General features: G+C 39.3%; 1 protein-coding gene across 11 annotated transcripts in view; it reads left to right on the forward strand.

The window, feature by feature from the left end:
• OSBPL6 (oxysterol binding protein like 6) overlaps positions 1–20,132 on the forward strand; it is a 229,857-nt gene that overhangs the window by 328 nt on the left and 209,397 nt on the right. The gene's annotated exons all lie outside the window — the stretch shown is intronic.

A 20,132-nucleotide genomic window follows, 5' to 3' on the forward strand; every position in this document is an offset into this window, starting at 1 on the left:
GGGGTTAGCCTGGCGGGAGAGCCGGGGGCCGCGGTGCCAGTCCCGCCCCGCGACCGAGGTGGGAGGGGGCGTCTGGGTCACGGTCCCCCTCGCTGCCCTCCCCTCCCCCTCGTCGTGGGGAATTCCGGCCGCTAGCATCCCCCAGCGCCGCCCCGCGCCCCGGCTCCCCCAGGCTGCTGGGATACAAGCGAGGGCAGGGAGAGGGACTGATGTAATTGTCGGCGGAGAACCGAACCCGCGCGCCCGCTCCAGCTAACGCCTACGCCGCACCTTTCGGGGAAGCTGGGGAGCTGAGAGGAACGGCTGGGGAAGTTGTGCATTGGGTTTTATTGTGCGCGTGCACTGCAGACTGCCCTCACGGGGCACCCCTGCCCACCCACCCCTGCAGCCTTCCCTGCAGCCTTCGTCCACACCCCCAGCCAGGGCCGAGCCTGCCTTCCCCGGTTCAGACCGGGACAGGGTTTGCATTGCAGTCCAGACGTGCTTCCCCTGCATCGAGCCGGGAGCTGTCCGCAAATCGTTTGGCGGGGGATGCTGGGGGGAGGAGGGGATGGGAAACCTGGGGAGGAAGCCGGAAAGAAGTAATGACACCAGCATATTTTGTTAAAAAGCTTCTGGTGTATATAGGAACATCTGCATGACACCTTTTAAGCTGTTTTTGAAAGTTATGACCAGATACTGATATTGTGGCCATTCTGGTTATATACCTGAAGGTAGCTTAAACATAGAGACCTAAAGCTGGGGAAAGCATTACATAATGGACATGAAGCAAATGACACGAAACTAAGTAAACCCACTGGGTTGCCAGATTATTTCTCTCTCCTGATTGCAAAGTCCTATAGGCTTTTCCTCTATAAGAATTTCCATTTTTAAATCGCTGTACTAGTTTTAGCAAACTGTGATTTTTTTTCTCCAAATAACACAATTTTTCTTGACCATCTTTTCTTAAATGTAATAATTGCATGTTAATGGATAGTTCTGTATCACAGAGCTGATGAATAAACGTTGGAAATCTTTCAGTCTTACCTTTGGAAATCTTTCTCCAGAGGTAAGATTTTTAAATATTCCATCTTAATATCATTAACTTTGTTTCCTTCTTGGATGTATTTTTCCCCTCTCGTCTCCCCTTTGTTTTTTGGAAGCATTTCTACAGTTTTAGGTACTGCTAGCTCACAATGTTGATATTCCTATCCAATGCTACAGCATTGCAGATACAAAGACTAATAATAAATGAAACAGAAGACCTCACAGTAACTCAGAATGAGCAGAGTTCCCAAGGTCGAAGGGAAGCTGCAGTGTAACTGGGGTATAATCACCTACAGAGAATATGCATAGCCCTCCTTGGATTATAAGGAAGGCCAGGATTGGTGGAATATTATTTCTGTTATTCTCTTACTCTGGATTTCCTGTTTCCCCCTACAAATATTTTTTTCCACAAAGTAGAAACAAAATATTTTTAAATTAGAGTCTTTGCTTTTAGAAAGCCTAAAATTCCTGTTGTTGCTCATATTTTCAGTTGATATTGATAACTCAGTATACATTTAGTGGATGGATTCCTTTTGGGATATCTCAGTTTCAAATCATGATGGTTTATCACATGTCTCTTGGTTGTAGTATAATGTGATTCGGTTGGACTTTTATGGGGTTGCTTCACATAAGTTTTCTTGTCCTTAGATTGCTTTAACCTTTTGTTAGTTAATTTTATTCCAAAAAGAAAGGTAAAGTCCTTTCAAGATTAAATATTTGTTGTTGGAAATCTGTAGCACCACTGCAGAAATAGATTAGGTTAATATGTAAGTAGATAAAAGTTTTTATGTGACTTTATTCATGAAACTATTGGCCTAAGGAGAAGTTTTAAATTTTAGTAAAATGCCTTGGTTAAGTAACATTCAGTAATCATTCAGTAAATACTTACTTATTGAACACTGATCTGTTCAAAGCATTGGTGTGGGCATGTGGGAGATACAAATAAGAATGAAGAGTTTGTGGTCTTGTTGGGAGGATAAGGTCTGTTTGGAGGGATTTTATTTTTTAACTGCACTGTTAAGTAATAATTATAATACTTCTTTTAGTTTGTTTTTAATTTTGAAAGAGTCTCATTATCTATTGATGTATGAGACTTTTTTCCCCCCACACTCAACATTATGTCACTTAGATTCATCCATGTTCTGTGTCACTGTGGTTCATTGACTTACACTGCTGTGCCATAGTCTGTGTGTCTATTACACAGTATGTTTCTCTGCTCTCCTACCAAGGGCCTTTTTTTTTTTTTTTTTCATTTTTAAAAAGATTGCAAAGAGTGATGCTTTGATTGTTCATATTTCTTGAGGCACATGGGCAAGTGTTTCTCTTGTGTAAATACTAAGGTATAGAATTGTTGATTGTGTAGGATGTGTGGATATTCAACTTGTAGATATTGCCAAATTATTTTCCAAAGTTGTACAAATTTATACAAGCCAGGGAAATAAACACACACGATCATCACATACAAACAAGCGTGTGTGTGTGTATGTGTATGTGTGTCTGTGTGTGTGTTGAATTGCCTTTCTTTGGCATAGAGCTTTGGAGAACATCTTGCTGGTATTTCTAAATGCAGTTGAATGACAATGTGGCAACATCTTTAATATAAGAAAAAAAGGAAGAAAAGGGAAAAAAAGGAAAAATAAGGTAGACCTCCCAAGGATAAAAGCTTGCTGGTTACTTACCAGTAAAGTCAAAAATTATTAAAAAAAAAAAAAAAATTCTTGAAGTCTCTATTATTCAGGAATGATTATTCACATCTCTTGCTTCAGCCACACATTCCTTACCTCTTCTGAATGGATATGTATTTAATGATTTGAAATCCAGAGTGAACTTAGTAGCTTTGATCATGAAAATGAACTAAAATTAATTTTACGGTTAACTGACATGATGTCCAGCTAGTTACTGAACTTGATGGTCTGCCCTTCTAGTGTGGCTCTGAGTTTCCATGAGCTTTGGAAGAAGTTGGCATCCATTTGTTCAATTACCAGCCCACTGTCAGGTCACTTCCAGAGAGAGGTGACCAGTGTATGTGTCTCATGTGGAGGTGACGTGGGCACATGGAGTGCCTTTCTTCTTCATTCAGCCAGCATTTATTGAACACGTGGTATGTGCCAGATGCTGAATTAGGTGCTGGGTCATGAACATGTCTGCCCAAAAGACTCTACCAGAACCAAATCACTGTTGAATATGTATGCATGTGTGTGGGGTGGATCTGGCTTTGGTTTCAGAATTTGCATGAAGTATCTATTTTTTCTTTTGTTCCCTAAACTTTTTCCAGATTTATGTTTAGACCTCCTTGAGTTGAGAGCGCTTTGGGGAAAAAAAAAAAAAATGCAGCCCATGCAAAGAACAGTTAGTTTAAACGTAGTTGTATTTTATTGGCTTTTTAAAAGTGGAAGGCTTTAAAAGGACTTACTCAGGATAAGTCCTTTTGTCATGCAGACACTTGAGTGTTACCAAATAGGAGGAAGACAGAGGTCAGGGAAGGGCTCTTTGGATGGGTGAATTCAGATTTGTTGGGAACATAATTTAGTGTTGAATTGATTTTTAAAGGGAAAAATAGAAAATAGACAAAGATGAATGTTTATTGAGAGACCCAATGTGGTATTACAGGGAATTGAGTCTATTGAGTCATGACGATCTAAAGATGAAGTTCCTGGTGGGTTATAGGAATCCGTTTTCTTGTAAGTTTGTGTTTACTTATTTTGGGTATGTGTAAATGTACTTTTTATTTATTTATTTATCTTTTGCTTTTTAGGGCCACACCCGCAGCATATGGAGGTTCCCAGGCCAGGGGTCAAATCAGAGCTGCAGTTGCTGTACTACACCACAGCCACAGCAACGCCAGATCTGAGCCACATCTGTGACCTACACCGCACCTCATGGCAATGCTGGATCCTTAACCCACTGAGCAAGGCCAGGGATCAAACCCACATCCTCATGGATCCTAGTCAGGTTTGTTAACCGCTGAGCCACGAAGGGAACTCCTAAATGTACTTTTTATAGTAAAATAAATCAGAGTGTAAATGTTAAATATCTGTAAACGGATTATGTTAATGGGGTGGTGAATTATGGGAAGCAGAAACGTCCAAGGACTCTTACAGTGCTCTGGCAGATTACTTCAAAGTAAAAACTACCTTATGTGAGGGAATTCCATCCGACGGGGCTAGTGTCTCAAGAAATCTGTATAGGAAGCCGACAAAAGCCAGAGTGAGAAAGGAGCCCAAACCAAGAAGTTTGATATCCACGACTATCTAAGGGATCACTGGGTTAGAGAGAGCATTAAGTTTATAACTTAACTCTTAAATAAGTTTAAGTAAGTAAATAAATAATTAAGCTTAGGTAAATAAAAATGAGTTTAAATAGGTAAAAAACATTTAAGTAAAATATTGGCAGGCAGTCATTTAACATGTTTCACTGAGTACAAAGAATTCATGATTAATACACAAAAATTACCTACTTTATTATTTTTATGGCTGCACCTGCAGCATATGGAAGTTCTGCCAGGGATGGAATCCGAGCCCACAGCTGCAACCTATGCCCCAGCTGCAGCAATACTGGATCATTTAACCCATTGCTCCTGGCCAGGGATCAAACCCATACTTCCCCAAGCAACCTGAGTTGCTACAGTCAGATTCTTAATCAACTCCACCATGGTGGGAACTCCTTTCTTTTCCTTTAGTGATGACAGATTATATGTTTTTCTATTCAAGAAAACCCATCTGTCAGTTTGTAAAATATGTGAAGAAAGTACCCAGACACTAGAAATACTTACATTTGCTTGATGTGGTGATGCTTAAATGACCTTTATGTTAGATTCATAAGGTGTTAGAGCTGAAAGAGGTTTAAGAAACTTTTTTTTCCAATTCTAACTTCTCCCATTTTCCAGGTGGAAAAATTGAGGCACAGAGACTTGCCCAGTGAGGCACAGCTCCATTAGTATATAATATGTCAAATAATTTACATCTGTTCATGGTAATAGGAAATAAAACTCTTTCCTAATTTTAGGTAGGTGAATAAGAAAATGAACCAATAGCAACCTCTACAGTGGATTTTAGGCTTCCTTTCTATCATTCTCCTTGAGTGCTTGGTACAGGAAGTGAAATCAAACATATACTTTTAAATTTCCTTAGATTTCTAGAGAACAAAGGTTTTTGAGGGTATGATGAGGGAATTAACCACCACAAATATCATTATTTAAAATTTTCTGGTGTTTGCTATTTCAAGACCCATAGCTTTGTCTTTTAACTCAATGGACAGGAAAGGACAGAAAAAATTAAATTATCTTCTGCTTTTCTCTTTTCCCTTGTCATTCTTTTTCCATAAGCTAATATGAGACAAAAACAGAAGAATAGAGGGAATTGAGACAGGAATAGAACATCAACTCTTACCTTTTTTATCTTGCATCTTATTGAGGCAATTCTCACTGTAGCTCTTGAGACTGACCTATCCACCTCCTGAAAAGAGTGTAGAAGTAGAAGGGGTAACAACGCAGTATATTTTTAGAATCTTTTTTTTTTTTTTTCTCCAAAAGTCAAATCTAAAATAAACCTGGCCTCAATTTCCAGCAATAGATTTATTTCTCGGCTCCTAAATCAGTGCTTAAGTTTTATCATAAATTTGAAGAAGTTATCCTGATTTTTTTTTAATGCACAATACAGTGTTGCTACAAGTAACATACTGTGATCAACTACTGAAGTTTGAAGAATGAAGTATCTAGAAGAACATTAAAATGCAGAAGATTTTGTTACATGTCATTTCTGGAGATAAAGGCGAAAGTCTGATTTTATTTTAAATTAAGATAAGATTTCTGTTTTCTGTTTATCTGTGGCAGCTAGGCAAGCTTTTGCATATTCACACCCCATCAGGCAACAATCTGAACAGTTTTTGTTGTATAATTTCCCCAGAATAGAAAAAGTAGCACAATTTGAATGGCATGTTGATTATGAAAAGACATTAATGAAATTCTTTTTGATCTCAATAAATTTCAATTTGAAGCAAGAACTATAAAAAGAGTATGATCTCTGATGTAGGCCAAGCAAATGTAGGATCTCTGTGAAACTCCAAGAAGAAAGCAAGGGAAAAGGAGAGATCAAAACCCATAAGAACTCAGGATAATGGAATAGGCAGGTCAGGGAAGGAAGTACATGGATATTCTATCCCAGCTTGTCCTCCAGTTTCATTTCAAAAAATACCAGCAGAGAAAATAAAAAGTGTGACTCTGAAGGCTTGTGGAGATGAGATATTATAGAAGATGTCTACCTGGACTTTTTTTTAAAAAAGCTTTTAAACATCTTGAAGAACACAGAGGCATAAGGTAAAAGATGGGTAAATTAAACTTCAGGAGTTCCTGTCATGGCTCAGCAGAAATGAATCTGACCAGTATCCATGATGACGCAGGTTTTATCCCTGGCCTCGTTCAGTGGGTTAAGGATCTGGCATTGCTATGGTTGTGGCATAGGCCAGCGGCTACAGATGCAATTCGACCCCTACCTGGGAATCTCCATATGCCGTGCATGTGGCCCTGAAAAGACGAAAATAAATAAACTTAATTTAAGGAAAGGTAGTATGTGTAACAGGCAGAATATAAACAATCATCACACCAAGGAGAAACTATTTATAATGTATCATAGACTAAGGGTAACTCGTTAATATCCACAGAACTCCTCTGTATCAGTGAGATAAATGACCTAATAGAAAAAAGGAGCAAAGGAAATGAACAAACAGTTCACTGAAAAGGAATTACTAGCAGTACTTACAGATATGATATGCTCAGCTCATAAGAGAAATGCATTTTTAAACTATTTAGCCCTATTAAATTGGCAAAGACCTTAATATTTTTAAATTCCTTCAGGGCAGCAAGGCTTTGGGGAAGCTGACAGACTCATACATTGTTTGTAGGGGTACAGAATGGCACAGCATCTGTGGATAGCAATTTGGAATATTGCCTAAATTAAAAATCCACCTACCTGGTCATCCTAGGATATCTAAGAAAAATTTCTGCAGATGAATTTCTGCATCACAAAATGAATCCATACCAAGACATCCACTGTGGCATTGCCTGTAATAACAAAAGATTTAGAGAGAGCTAAATATCCATCAAGATGAGATTGGTTAAATAAGGAGCTGTTAAAAAGAATGAAATCATTCTGTATTTGCTGATGCGGAATGATCTCTCAGCTGTAATAAAGGAAGAAACCAAGGTGCAGCAGAGTATATGGCCATTGGTGTTAAATATGAGTTTATAAATATGTGTTTATGCTTGTGACTGTGGAGACTGGTAACACAAACTGGTAGCAGTGATTGCCTCTGGGAAAGAGAACTGGGTAGTTGGGGTGGGAATGGGAAGAACACTGTTTGGCACACTAATTTAGTAGACCTTTAATTACCAATTTAAAATATCCGAACAGGGAGTTTCCATCATGGCGCAGTGGAAATGAATTCAACTAGGAAACCTGAGGTTACATGTTCGACCCCCTGGCCTCTCTCACTGGGTTAAGGATCCAGCGTTGCCCTGAGCTGTGGTGTAGGTCGCAGATACAGCTCAGATCTGGCATTGCTGTGGCTATGGTGTTGGCTGGCAGCTGTAGCTACAATTGGACCTCTAGCCTGGGAACCTCCATATGCCATGGGAGCGGCCCTAGAAATGGCAAAAAAAAAAAAAAAAAAAAAAAGTCAGAAAAAATTTTTTCTTGAGGATCACTCATACTGATCAAGAAGGTTGAGTGAGAGTTCCTGCTGTGGTGCAGTGGGTTAATGATCCAGCTTATCTCTGTGGCATTTCAGGTTCAATCCCCTGCCTCGTGCAGTGAGTTAAGGATCCGGTGTTGCTGTAGCTGTGGTGTAGGTCACAGTTGAGCTCAGACTCAGTCCCTATGCCATAGGTGTGGCTGGAAAAAAAAAAAAAAAAAAAAAAAGAAATGTTGAGTAGTTGTAACCAATTCCTTTGCAGCTCTGGGTCCCATTCTATATTGATATAAGAACATGGTAGCTGCCATAAAGACTAAAGAGGGGAGAAACTGGAAATGATTGCCCTTTGGTACTGAGTTGGCCCAACTTGGTTTTCTGCAGTTGCCCTGCCCTTGCCACCATGCCCCAGCTAACTGGTCTTACTGGGAAAGAGATCCAAAGGAGTTGATTAGGGCCAGGGTGCAGATGAGAGTTCAGGAAACAGACATTGATGGAGGTAGTGGCAGAAGCCTGAGGCTGGGAGGGCAAAGAATGGAGGTGGTATTAATTGCCACCCCTGACTCCATCAGATGCAGCTTACAGTGGTAAAATAGAGAGAAATGTTATTTTATGGGCCACAGTCTTGAGATCCTTTGCTACCCCTGAGGTGTCTAGGGATCTGTATTTCTTAATAGTGCCCAATCCCAGAGTTCCCATCGTTGCTCAGTGGTTAGCGAATCCGACTGGGAACCATGAGGTTGCAGGTTTGATTCCTGGCCTTGCTCAGTGGGTTAAGGATCCGGCGTTGCCGTGAGCTGTGGTGTAGGTCTCAGACATGGCTCGGATCTGGCATTGCTGTGGCTCTGGCGTAGGCTGGTGGCTACAGCTCCAATTAGACTCCTAGCCTGGGAATCTCCATATGCCACGGGTGCGGCCCTAAAAAGACAAAAAAAAAAAAGATGCTCATGCTGGGAATCACTATCTCTTCCATGCTCCTTGTTTTATAGATAAGATGATCCTCTTCATCCCTTGAAATATCTATTCCGTGGGGTATTTTTACAATTACTTCTGAAACCATTTATGGTATTTATTTATTCTACTCAAAAAAAAGCTTTCATAGGGTGATTGTTTCATCATGTCTTTGCCCTCCTGGAGTCCACAAAGGGGTAGCTGATATTAAGCTATACAATAGTAAGAAGGGGAAAGCTGAGAAAGCAACTGAATGGTTAGTGTGTTATAACTTTGGGAAGAGTAATTATGTGCTGATATGAATTTTAAAAGCAATATGAGTTAAAAAGGAAAAACTTGATAATGATCAGAGGCATTGTGCTACAAAATAATTTTCCTAAAAAGAAATAAAAATGGGAGTTCCTGCTGTGGCACAATGGGCTCAGCAGCATTTGGGGAGCACTGGGACACAGGTTCGGTCCTTGGCCTGGCTGGCGCAGTGGATTAAGGATCTGGTGATGCTGCAGTTGTGGCTTCGTTCAGGACTTCAGCTTGGATCTGATTCCTGGCCCAGGAGCTCCATATGCCTTGGGGTGGCCAAAACAAACAAACAAAAAACAAAGACAAAAACAAAAGAAATAAAAATAGTTTAATTATCATCATTAATACATACTTATGCTAAGTTAATAGACATGGGCCTTCATTTGGAATCGGTAGTTTAAATCAGGAACCACACTCACCAGTTATATAGGGGGAAAATACTACATTAGCCTCTTTCTTTTCACCTTTAGACATGAAGTTAGGATTAAGTATGTAATTCAGTAAATGAATCAAGTAAATAGTATGCATTCGTTTTCTCTGGAAGTTTTGGTATTTTAGTAGCTACATTCTTTTCCAAACAAGTTTATTTAGAAATTAGGAGGAATTAGCAGCCTTGTAGGGACATGCCATGAGAAACTTATGGTGTCAAAGTGGGGTGATTTGAAGAGCAAAGAATGATAGGGGTGGATGGGGAGAGGTCAGAGAAGCTCTGTATCACAGAACAGGAGGCCCTGGAAGGCTCTGTGGGAAAGACAGTATCTAGAAGATTCTTTCTGTAACTTTCCAGGGCTGTTGAAATTTCAGGATGCATTTGATCCTTAACTAGCGTATCTGGTGTGTCTAGTTCCTAATGGAATTGTGAGAGCAGGTTTAATCTAACATGAATGAACATTTACATTTCTTTAAGAGATTCAGCAGCATATGTTAAATACATATTGTGCTCAATTGCATCTTCTTGCCACACATTCAGTTTCTTTCTTTCTTTTTTTTTTTTCAAAACATCCCTCTTTGAAAATAGCTTGCTACCCCATTGTTCTTTTCATCACAATACACACTTCGGAGGACCAGTGTACTTTTGATAGGAGGAGCCTGGAGTAGCTGTGAGGACAATAAAAGTGGTTAATGGGACAAGAGCAGTTGGTGGTGATGGTGGTGGTGGTGGTGGGTGTATTAGTTTCCTAGGGCTACCATAGCAAAGTACTGTTTTTTTTTTTTTCTTGGTCTTTTTGCTATTTCGAGGGCCGCCTTCTCGGCATATGGAGGTTCCCAGGCTAGGGGTCGAATCAGAGCTATAGCTGCCAGCCTACGCCAGAGCCACAGCAACGCAGGATCTGAGCCGCGTCTGTGACCTACACCACAGCTCACGGCAACACCAGATCCTTAACCCACTGAGCAAGGGCAGGGATCGAACCCACAACCTCATCATTCCTAGTCGGATTCGTTAACCACTGCGCCACGACGGGAACTCTGCAAAGTACTGTTAACTGGGTGGCTTAGAACAATAGAATTATATTCTCTCAGTGCTGGAGGCTAGAAGTCCAGAATCAAGATGGACCCTTCTTTTCCTTTTCCATGTTCTGGCAGCCCCAGGAATTCCTTGGCTTGTGGTTATACTTCAGGATTTTAAGTATAATCAGTCTCTGCCTCCTCCTCCTCCTCCTTTTTTTTTTTTTTTTTTTTTTTTTTTCCGCTTTTTAGGGCTGTACCTGTGGCATATGGAGGTTCCCAGGCTAGGAGCTGAAGCTGAATCAAAGCTGCAGCTGCCGGCTTACACCACAGCCACAGCAACACCAGATCTGAGCCACGTCTGTGACCTTCATACACCACTGCTCATGGCAACACCAGATCCTTAACCCACTGAGTGAGGCCAGGGATTGAACGCTTATCCTCATGGATCCAATTGGGTTTTTTATCGCTGAGCCATGACGGGAACTCTTAACCTAAAAGATTTAGGTATGACGACATCTGATAATTAAGCAGACTTTGTAATAGTAGAGATTATTTTTTAGTGGTAAGAAATTAAGGCTAAATATACTCCTTAAGAACCTGACATCATCTATTAAATAGTTATTTTCACCAAGATTAGAACGTTATTGTGGTTGTCCTATGTGATACCCATGCTAAGTAATGTTAGTGTAATTTCTGTTACATATTTATGAAAATTCTAAGCTTTTTTTTTTTTGTCTTTTGTCTTTTTAGAGCCGAACCCACAACATATGGAGGTTTCCAGGCTAGGGATCAAATCGGAACTACAGCTGCTGACCTACACCACAGCCACAGCAACGCCGGATCTGAGCCGCATCTGCAACCTACACTACAGCTCACAGCAATGCCAGATCCTTAACCCACTGAGCAAGGCCAGGGATTGAACCTACAACCTCATAGCTACCAGTCGGGTTTGTTAACCACTGAGCCATGACAGGAACTCCTAAGCTATTTTTTTGAACTTAAAAATAATCCATGCAGAATTAGAAAAACCTATATGGAGATGTAAATTTCCCAGGATAATCAAGAAGATTCCACATTAGACTGGTAATACTATTAAGTAGGTAACTTAAAATATTGTAATATTGAATGCAACATTGACATTATGGAATATGCATTAGTACATTGTATATGTGTACTTTTAGCTAGAATTTTGGTGTCGTTAATACAGATATATTTGTTTATATTGCAGAAAAAATGTATTACTTGTGAATAACAAGTTTCTATAAAAAGTTTTAAATGAGTTTAAAAATGGTCGTGTAAAATTAGATTTTTATGGTGAATGACTGTTTAGGTAATGTTTAGGATTACAAGCCCAGACTAGGGCCAAATCTGCCTGGGTTCAAATCCTGGCTTTGCTTTGTGCAGCTGCATGACCTTGAATAAATCATTTAACCCTTCTCTGCCCTAGGTAACTCATTCATAACAAGAGAAATATAAAAATAATACTGAATAGTTCAGTCTGTGGCCTGGGAACTTCTGCTTGCCATGGGCATGGCCAAAACAAAAAACAAAACCTAACACAAAGCATTGTTGAGAGGATACGGAAGTTAATGCCTATATATTTCCTAGAAAGAGCACACAGTAAATGCTATGTTAGTGTTATTATTTTAGCATGTTAACTAAAATTAGATATATTAATATTCATTAATTGGAGAACTTATTATGTAAAATGTAAATAACAGTGTCTCTTATGCCTTCTTAACAAATCAAAAGCTAATTTGAGAGAGATTAGATTGTCAGCAGTATTTGCAAGGCTCTTTTTTAATGTTAATAATTTGTTAAAAGTATCTTATAGCTTGCTCATTTCGTTACTTATAGCAATGACTATGTTCAAGAGACTTTGTTAGGTCTTAAGGGAGAAAAAAAGATGATTAAACTGTTGATCCTGCTTTCAAGAACCTGCCTATCCAACAGGGAAGAGAAGACATAATTTAGTATAACATAAAGTGTAATGAGGTATGTGTCATGCCAAGTATGATTTTGTGCTGTATCTCTGGAGGCTGGGAAGCATCTGAGGAGGTTTTGTCGGTGAGAGGGGCATGGATAAAAATTTAGGAACTGATGACATTTTTGAGGGGTAGGAAGAATAGGAGAAATCTGAGGTTGAGAAAGAACAGTTAGGTAGGAGTTCCCATTGTGGCTCAGTGGTTAATGAATCCGACTAGGAACCACGAGGTTGCGGGTTTGATCCCTGGCCTTGCTCAGTGGGTTAAGGATTCGGCGTCGCTGTGAGCTATGATGTAGGTTGCAGACGCAGCTCGGATCCTGCGTTGCTGTGACTGTGGTGTAGGCCGGTGGCTACAGCTCCAATTGGACCCCTAGCCTGGGAACCTCCATATGCCAAGAGAGCAGCCCTAGCAAAGACAAAAAGACCAAAAAAAAAAAAAAAAAAAAAAAAAAAAAAGAGCAGTTAGGTAAATAGGCAAAAGGCTGAGAGTCTTGTTCCCAAGCAGGAGAAGAAAGAATTTCTAGGAAGAGAAATGGGCTATCACCAATACCATAGAAAATTTAAGTAGAGTTGAGTGAAGAAAGACCTTGAGAAGCATGCCCTCCTTATCTTTCTTGGGGCCAGAGAGACTTTGTTGGGTCATTGGCTTTTCTTAACAAAGTAGCATGTAACAGAATTCCTGGAACATGACACATAACTGAAAAAGCATCAAGTCAGTTAATATGTAGTCTGCTTATATTGATATGATTCAAACATTGACATTTCTAGGAGGTTTTTTGTTTTTCTTTTTTGGAAGCACCTGGGGCATATTGAAGTTCCTGGGGCAGGGATCGAACCTGAGCCACAGCTGCCACCTGTGCCACAGGTGCAGCAACACGGGATCCTTAACCCACTGTGCTGGGTTGGGGTGGAACTGGCTTACCTTATTACACTTAGTGTTATACTAAATTATGTCTTCTCTTCCCTGTTGGATAGTCAGGTTCTAGAAAGCAGGATCAACAGCTTGACAAAAGACAAGCCAGATCATTAACCCATGGTGCTACAGCGGGAAATTCTCTAAGAGGTTTTTTTTTAATTCCTTAAAGAGTACTTTTAAGACTACCTACCATTTGTTTACCTTTTTTTTTTTTGTTGGCCATACATTGTCCTAAACATTTGAGATGATCATCCTCTCATTTAAAGCATTGCAGCTGCTCTTGCAGTAGATATTGTTACTTGCATTTTACAGCTGTGGAGGCCATAGTCCAGAGAGAAGGTGACCAGCACACAGTCCTTCCATCCATTATAAGCCACCAAGCTGGAATCAAACCCAGGGCCCCAAAGCCTGGACTCTTCACCAAATTTAGATAGTAATTGTTAAGTAACCCCAAGGCATTTTAGAAGGAGAGTTGTTCAGACCAGCATTTACTGATGACCAGCCACACTGCCCTCCTTGCTGTTCTTGAAATAAACCTGGTTTATTCCCACTTCTGGTCCTTGGCACTTGTTCTTTTCTTTCTTTAGAATGCTCTTCCCCCCTCCCCCCCAGCTTTGCCTGCTGGGCTCCTCCTAACATTTCATAAGTCAGCTCCAAAGTCAGAGGGGCCTTCCCCAGCACTCCACTTATATATATCCCTGACCCAGTGCCTTCCACTCTGAGAACAGCTCCCTCTTCAGGTGTTTATTTGTCCTTGTTTGTCTTCTAATATTCAATGTCTAGCTTAGGTTCTGCTTTATTCCCAAGACCTAATTTATAGTGGGTGCTCATTAATATTTGTGGAATGAATGAATGCATAATATCTTAAAGCTACAGGATTTTAAATAATTGGTGTTTTTTGCTTGTTTTTGGAAATGTTAGAAGTACCAGTTCATGTCAGCGATTATTTCTTTCCTATTTAATGTACATGACTTTTTCAATAACTTTGAATGAAAACTGGGTGATATTTTAAAAGGAAGTCCTAAAAATTTATTATTATTGAAAGTAATACAAGTTCATTGTAGAACAATTTGCAAACACAGCAAAGTATTTAAATTTTTTTTTTAATTTAGAAACTAAATTTTAATATTTGGATATATGCTTTTATTTATTTTTTATTTATTTTTTATTTTGTCTTTTTGCTTTTTCTAGGGCCACTCCTTTGGCATATGGAGATTCCCAGTCTAGGGGTCCAATCGGAGCTGTAGCTGCTGGCCTACGCCAGGGCCACAGCAACGAGGGATCCGAGCCGTGTCTGCGACCAACACCACAGCTCACGGCAACGCCAGATCCTTAACCCACTGAGCAAGGCCAGGGATCGAACTCGCAACCTCATGGTTCCTAGACGGATTCATTAATCACTGAGCCACGATGGGAACTCCTGGATATATGCTTTTAATTCTTTATAAATTGCTTTCTTTTACTCAGCAGTGTATCATGAATATTTCTTCTCTTTCATTATTCTCCTAAACTGCATTTTTAAAATAGAATTTCTTTTTTAGAGCACTTTAAGGTTCACAACAAAATTGAGCAGAAAGCACAGAGATTTCTCATGTACCCCTCTTCCCCTAAACAAGCCTAGCCACCACTATAAAAAAAGCAAAAACCCACACCTGAGTGGTACATTTGTTGCAATCGACAAACCTGCATTGACACATCATCGTCACCCAGAGTCCATGATTTACATTGTGGTTTGCCTTCGTGTTGTACCTTCCGTGGGTTGTCACAAATATGGGATGATATGAATCCACCATTATAGTGTCAGAGCAGTTTCACTGCCCTAAAAATCATCTGTTCTTTTCCTGTTCATTCCTCCCTCTCCCCAACCCATGGCTTACCACTCATCTTTTTCTTATCTCCATAGCTAAATTTAATTTTTAATAGATGGAGAGCATTCCAGTTTATACCCATGCCATGTTTTACTCAATTCTAATTGGGCATTTAGGTCGTTTTTTGGCATTATAAATAACCTGATGCATGACCTTGTGTAGAAACCTTTGTGTACAACTCATTATTAATCTAGAATGGCTAGATTAAGGATTAATATGCAGTTTACTCTGTGTCAGTCATTGTTTTAAGTACTCTATTTGAATTAACTCATTTAATACAGTAATGATATTGATTAGTACTATTATTAGCTCCATTTTATCGATGAGAAAACTGAGGCACAAAAGGTTAAGTAACTTGCCCAAGTGACTTCTTTAACTGTCATATGGGGATATGATTGGGACTTAGCTCTTTTTTTTTTTTTTTTTGGTCTTTTTGCCTTTTTCTAGGGCCGCTACCGCGGCATATGGAGGTTCCCAGGCTAGGGGTCGAATCAAAGCTGTAGCTGCCAGCCTACACCAGAGTCACAGCAACACGGGATCTGAGCCATGTCTGTGACCTACACCACAGCTCACGGCAACACCGGATCCTTAACCCACTGAGCAAGGGCAGGGATCGAACCTGCAACCTCATGGTTCCTCGTCAGATTCGTTAACCACTGCGCCACGACAGGAACTCCTGGGACTTAACTCTTGAGTCATTGTGTCTAGTGTTCTGTGCTCCTCTGGCTCACAGTAAAAGCTAACCAGTTGTCACCAGTGGTATTAGGGAATCATCACTGTTACAGAAGTAGTAGCATCAAAGACATGATAACTGTGATGACCATAGAGAATTTATTAGCTCTTGGTTTTTCAGTTAATGGATAAATATTCAAACAGGAAGTTTCTTTCAAGTTCAACTTTGACTCACTTGGCATATAGTACGCCGTTGGTGTTTAGTGACTGTTACTTAATGATAGTTTATGAGTTATTTTCATTTTTGGAGAAGAGTTTGGATGTAACATATGCATATTGAACACTTTGGATTCTTAACTCTGGCTTTGCTATCTATCTTCTGTGTACAAATACTATCCAGCACATAGTAAAATATGACCTAAATTATTGATCCTGATTGGTGATTAGAGAAACATAAACATAACACCCAGTTTTCTAAACTCAAGTGAGAGCTTCCATGTGTCAGTATGTAGAGGCAGCATTTCAATTTTTGGTTTTACTGTGGAAATTCTGCTTTAAAAACATACAGATAAATAGTCTTTTCTCTCCTCAAACCCCAACCATCATCCTTTCCACACACTTAATATTTATGTGAACTTGCTCCTGAGGATGTCTGCGTATTTGCTGCTAAGTTTTTCCTGGTTCCAATTTTACTGCCTAGTTTTTGGGCTCCATCCTGTCGTTCCCTGGCTCCTAATGGTATTGAGTCTTCAACCTTTAGCTGCCTTGGAGGGACTGCTCAGATGTCATGGGGAGCCTCAGTGGGACTGATCACTATTAAGGGTGGATTTTATTTTCACTTGTTCAGTTCCCCCAAACCAATGCTATTAAAGGGCTTTTCATGGAACTGTTCTGTCTATTCATCTTTTTAACTCCCACATCACACGGCCATGTACATGTTGGATGTTCTGTGTAAATTGTTGAATATATAATTTTTGTTAATTGATTCATATAAAATTACAGTGTACATTATTTGCTATTTTAAATGCTAATTGTTAGTTTGTTTAGTTTGTATTTAGACTCTAATCTTCTGGAGCACTGAAGAAAAAACTTGCAGAGTTTTTCCTTTAAACTTTGAAAGGAAACATATATTTGGATAAAGCACTGCTGTACTTCTATTCTTAAATGTCCATTATAGGGTAGCTAGGTGACAATTATTTGTTTCTCTATGGAAGAAATATTTGAAAAAATACCTTGAGAAGAATGCCTAATTATTCTTTATGAGCAGGCCACATACGCAAAATAATAAGGTTTAGGGATTACATTTTTCAAAGCCAGGAATAAAGTAAACAAATACTAAAATGCATTTCTTAAACTTGGAGATATTGGAGCTTTGTCGCTGTGTCTTTTTGGTTTAAAACGGTTTGTTTGACATTTCTCTGCAAAGCAATAACTTATGAGTTAAATGCAAGGAAGTTTCTGTTGCTTCAGACACTTTAACAGCTACCTACAAATCATGAGGTAACTTCCTTCATTTCTCCTCTGCTGGCATAGGTATGATGACTGTACTTCAAACAGGAAATTAGTAATCTCTTTTTGAGGCTGGTGGTAGAATGTCGTCTCTTAACAAATTAGCTCTCATGTCTGCTCCCAGGTTTTAGTTTAAATATGCGACTTGGATGATAATACTCTATCTAGAATTGGCTCGTTTCAGAATATATTACTGTGTGTTGTGGGGAGAGGGGGTTACTTGATAATTTTATGTTATTTTCCATAATTCCTTGGAATTTTCTTTCTAAAATAGGTGAATTTCCTTTAGGAATTCCAGAAAGCCTTTAGAGAAATATTCCTAAAGTTGTTTGCTTTAGAAATGTATGTTATTATTTTGTTGAGAATTAAGATTAGAATCATCTTTCTGATGTTAAGATATTTAAAAGTCATAGTGACTCCTCTATCTAAATAAAATATTGGTAAGAAGTTCTGGGAGTTGGCCATTGGTGGGCAGCTAATTTTCATAAAATCAGAATGATAACTTGAAAAAGAATGGCCATCCTTCCAAATAATGGTTCTTTTGGAGTTCCTCGAAGAATGTTTTGCGACAAAAAGATGCCAGAAGTATCTGTCACTGTATTTTCTTAGTGCCTCAATACTTAACTAGCATATTAACCTTTCTAATCACAGAATCACAGAAAAAAATTTATAAATCATCTGGTCTACTTCCCCCATTTTGCAGGTGAAAAAACAGATTCTGAGAGGTTAAGTGCCATTGCTTGCCTGGCTGCTAAACTATCCTGACCTGGTACATGGTACGCCTTGGGGTTGTTTGCAAATATGTATACAGATGTAGAAAAACTGTGGGTGGGACCATTGGCATTCTCATTCATCTTGAGAAACTTGTCTGCAGGTAGAGTTCATGGCTGCTTTTTGTATGTGCTCGTTATAGTTATAGTGCCTTTTCAGATATGACCTCAGCTTTAAAATCAAGTCACCTGGTGGGCATATATAGATCCGGTCTTAGTTTGGGCTGCTCTAATAAGACTCCGAAGAATGATGCTTTGTAAACAAAAGAAATTTATTCCTCACAGCTCTGGAGACTAGAAGTTCAAAATCGGGGTAGAACATGGTTCAGTGCTAGGGAGCGTCCTCTTCCAGGCTGCAGCCTTCTCCTTTCCTCATATGGCAGTAAGAGGGAGAGAGAACTCTCTGGGGTTCCCTTAATAAGGGCACTAATCTCATTCAGGAGAGCTCCGCCCTCATGACTTAATTTCTTCTAAATAGCATAACATCGAGATGTAAGATTTCAACATAGGAATTTGAGGGGGACATGAACATTCAATTCAGTCCATTGCATTGCTCCTTAATAAAAATGTGTTGATGGATTTCCAGTTGTGGTGCAGTGGTTAACGAATCCAACTAGGAACCATGAGGTTGTGAGTTCGATCCCTGGCCTTGCTCAGTGGGTTAAGGATCCGGCATTGCTGTGAGCTGTGGTGTAGGTCGCAGACGCAGCTCAGATCCCACGTTGCTGTGGCTGTGGTGTAGGCCAGCAGCAACAGCTCCGATTAGACCCCTAGCCTGGGAACTTCCATATGCCACGGGAGCGGCCCTAGAAAAAGCAAAGAAAAAGACAAAAAAAATAAAATAAAAAAGTGTTGACTAAATGAATGAACCATTTAGAAAAAGGAGTTTTGAGGGAATGGCAGACTCCAGATAGAATTTGAATCACAGGTTTTAATCAGCTATTGCAATGTAACACTGCAGTGAGTTTACTGTTTTGAAACTTTATTCATTTTTCCCTCCAACCTTTGTGCTATTATATGTTTACATGTTATAATCCCCATGCTACATTGTTATTATTTTAATAGTTATTATTTAAAGAAATTTAAATAATAGTGTAAAAAAATCTTATATACCTAGCCATGTGTTTACCATTTGTGATTCCCTTCATGCCTCTCTGTAGATTCATACTATTATCTGGAATAATTTGCCTTCGGCCCAAAGGAGTTTCTTTAACATTTCTTGTGTCTGATGGTAATGAATTCTTTTAGCTTTTGTGTGTCTGGAAATATCTTTACTTTGCCTTCAGTTTTCAAAGTTATTTTCACTGGATATAAAAACTTGAGTAGACAGTATTACTTTATTTCAGTATTTAAAGATGTTGCTTCTAACTTGCATTATTTCCAGTGGAAAATCTGCTGTCATCTACATTTTGGTACATTTTTTTTTTCCTTTCTGACTGTTTTAAAGATTTTCTTTATCATTGGTTTTGAGCAGTTTGATTATGATGTGCCCCGATGTGGTTTTCTTCATGGATCTTGTGCTTGGGATTTCATTGAGCTTCTTGGATCTTTGGGGTTTTAGTTTTCAAAAAAGTTTGAAAGTTTTCTTCTATTATTTCTTCAAAAGTTTTTTCTGTTCCTTTTTCACTTTCCCGTTCTTTGAGTGACTCTTTACCTGTGCATTAGACTGCTTGAAGTTGTCTTACAGTTTACTGATTCTTGGTTCAATTAAAAACTTTCCATTTTCTCTCTGTTTCACTTTGGATAGTTACTACTGCTATGTCCTTCATATATAGTAATCTTTTCTTTGGCTGTCTAAAATGTTAATCCTGAATAGGGTATTTTTCATCTCAGATTTTTGTAGTTTTCATCTCCAGAAATGGTATTTGGTGCTTTGAAATGTCTTCCCTCTCTCTATTTAATTTTTTTTTGTATTTTTATTTGTTTGTTTCTTTTGAGGAGGGGGCACACCTGTGGCATGTGAAGGTTCCTGAGCTAGGGATCGAATCAGAGGTGTAGTT

The sequence above is a fragment of the Sus scrofa genome, chromosome 15 (genome assembly GCF_054392235.1).
Source record: "Sus scrofa isolate SSC_HxYL_T2T_F1_AM1 chromosome 15, Sscrofa_HxYL_maternal_Yorkshire_Landrace_v2.0, whole genome shotgun sequence".
Lineage (NCBI taxonomy): Eukaryota > Metazoa > Chordata > Mammalia > Artiodactyla > Suidae > Sus > Sus scrofa.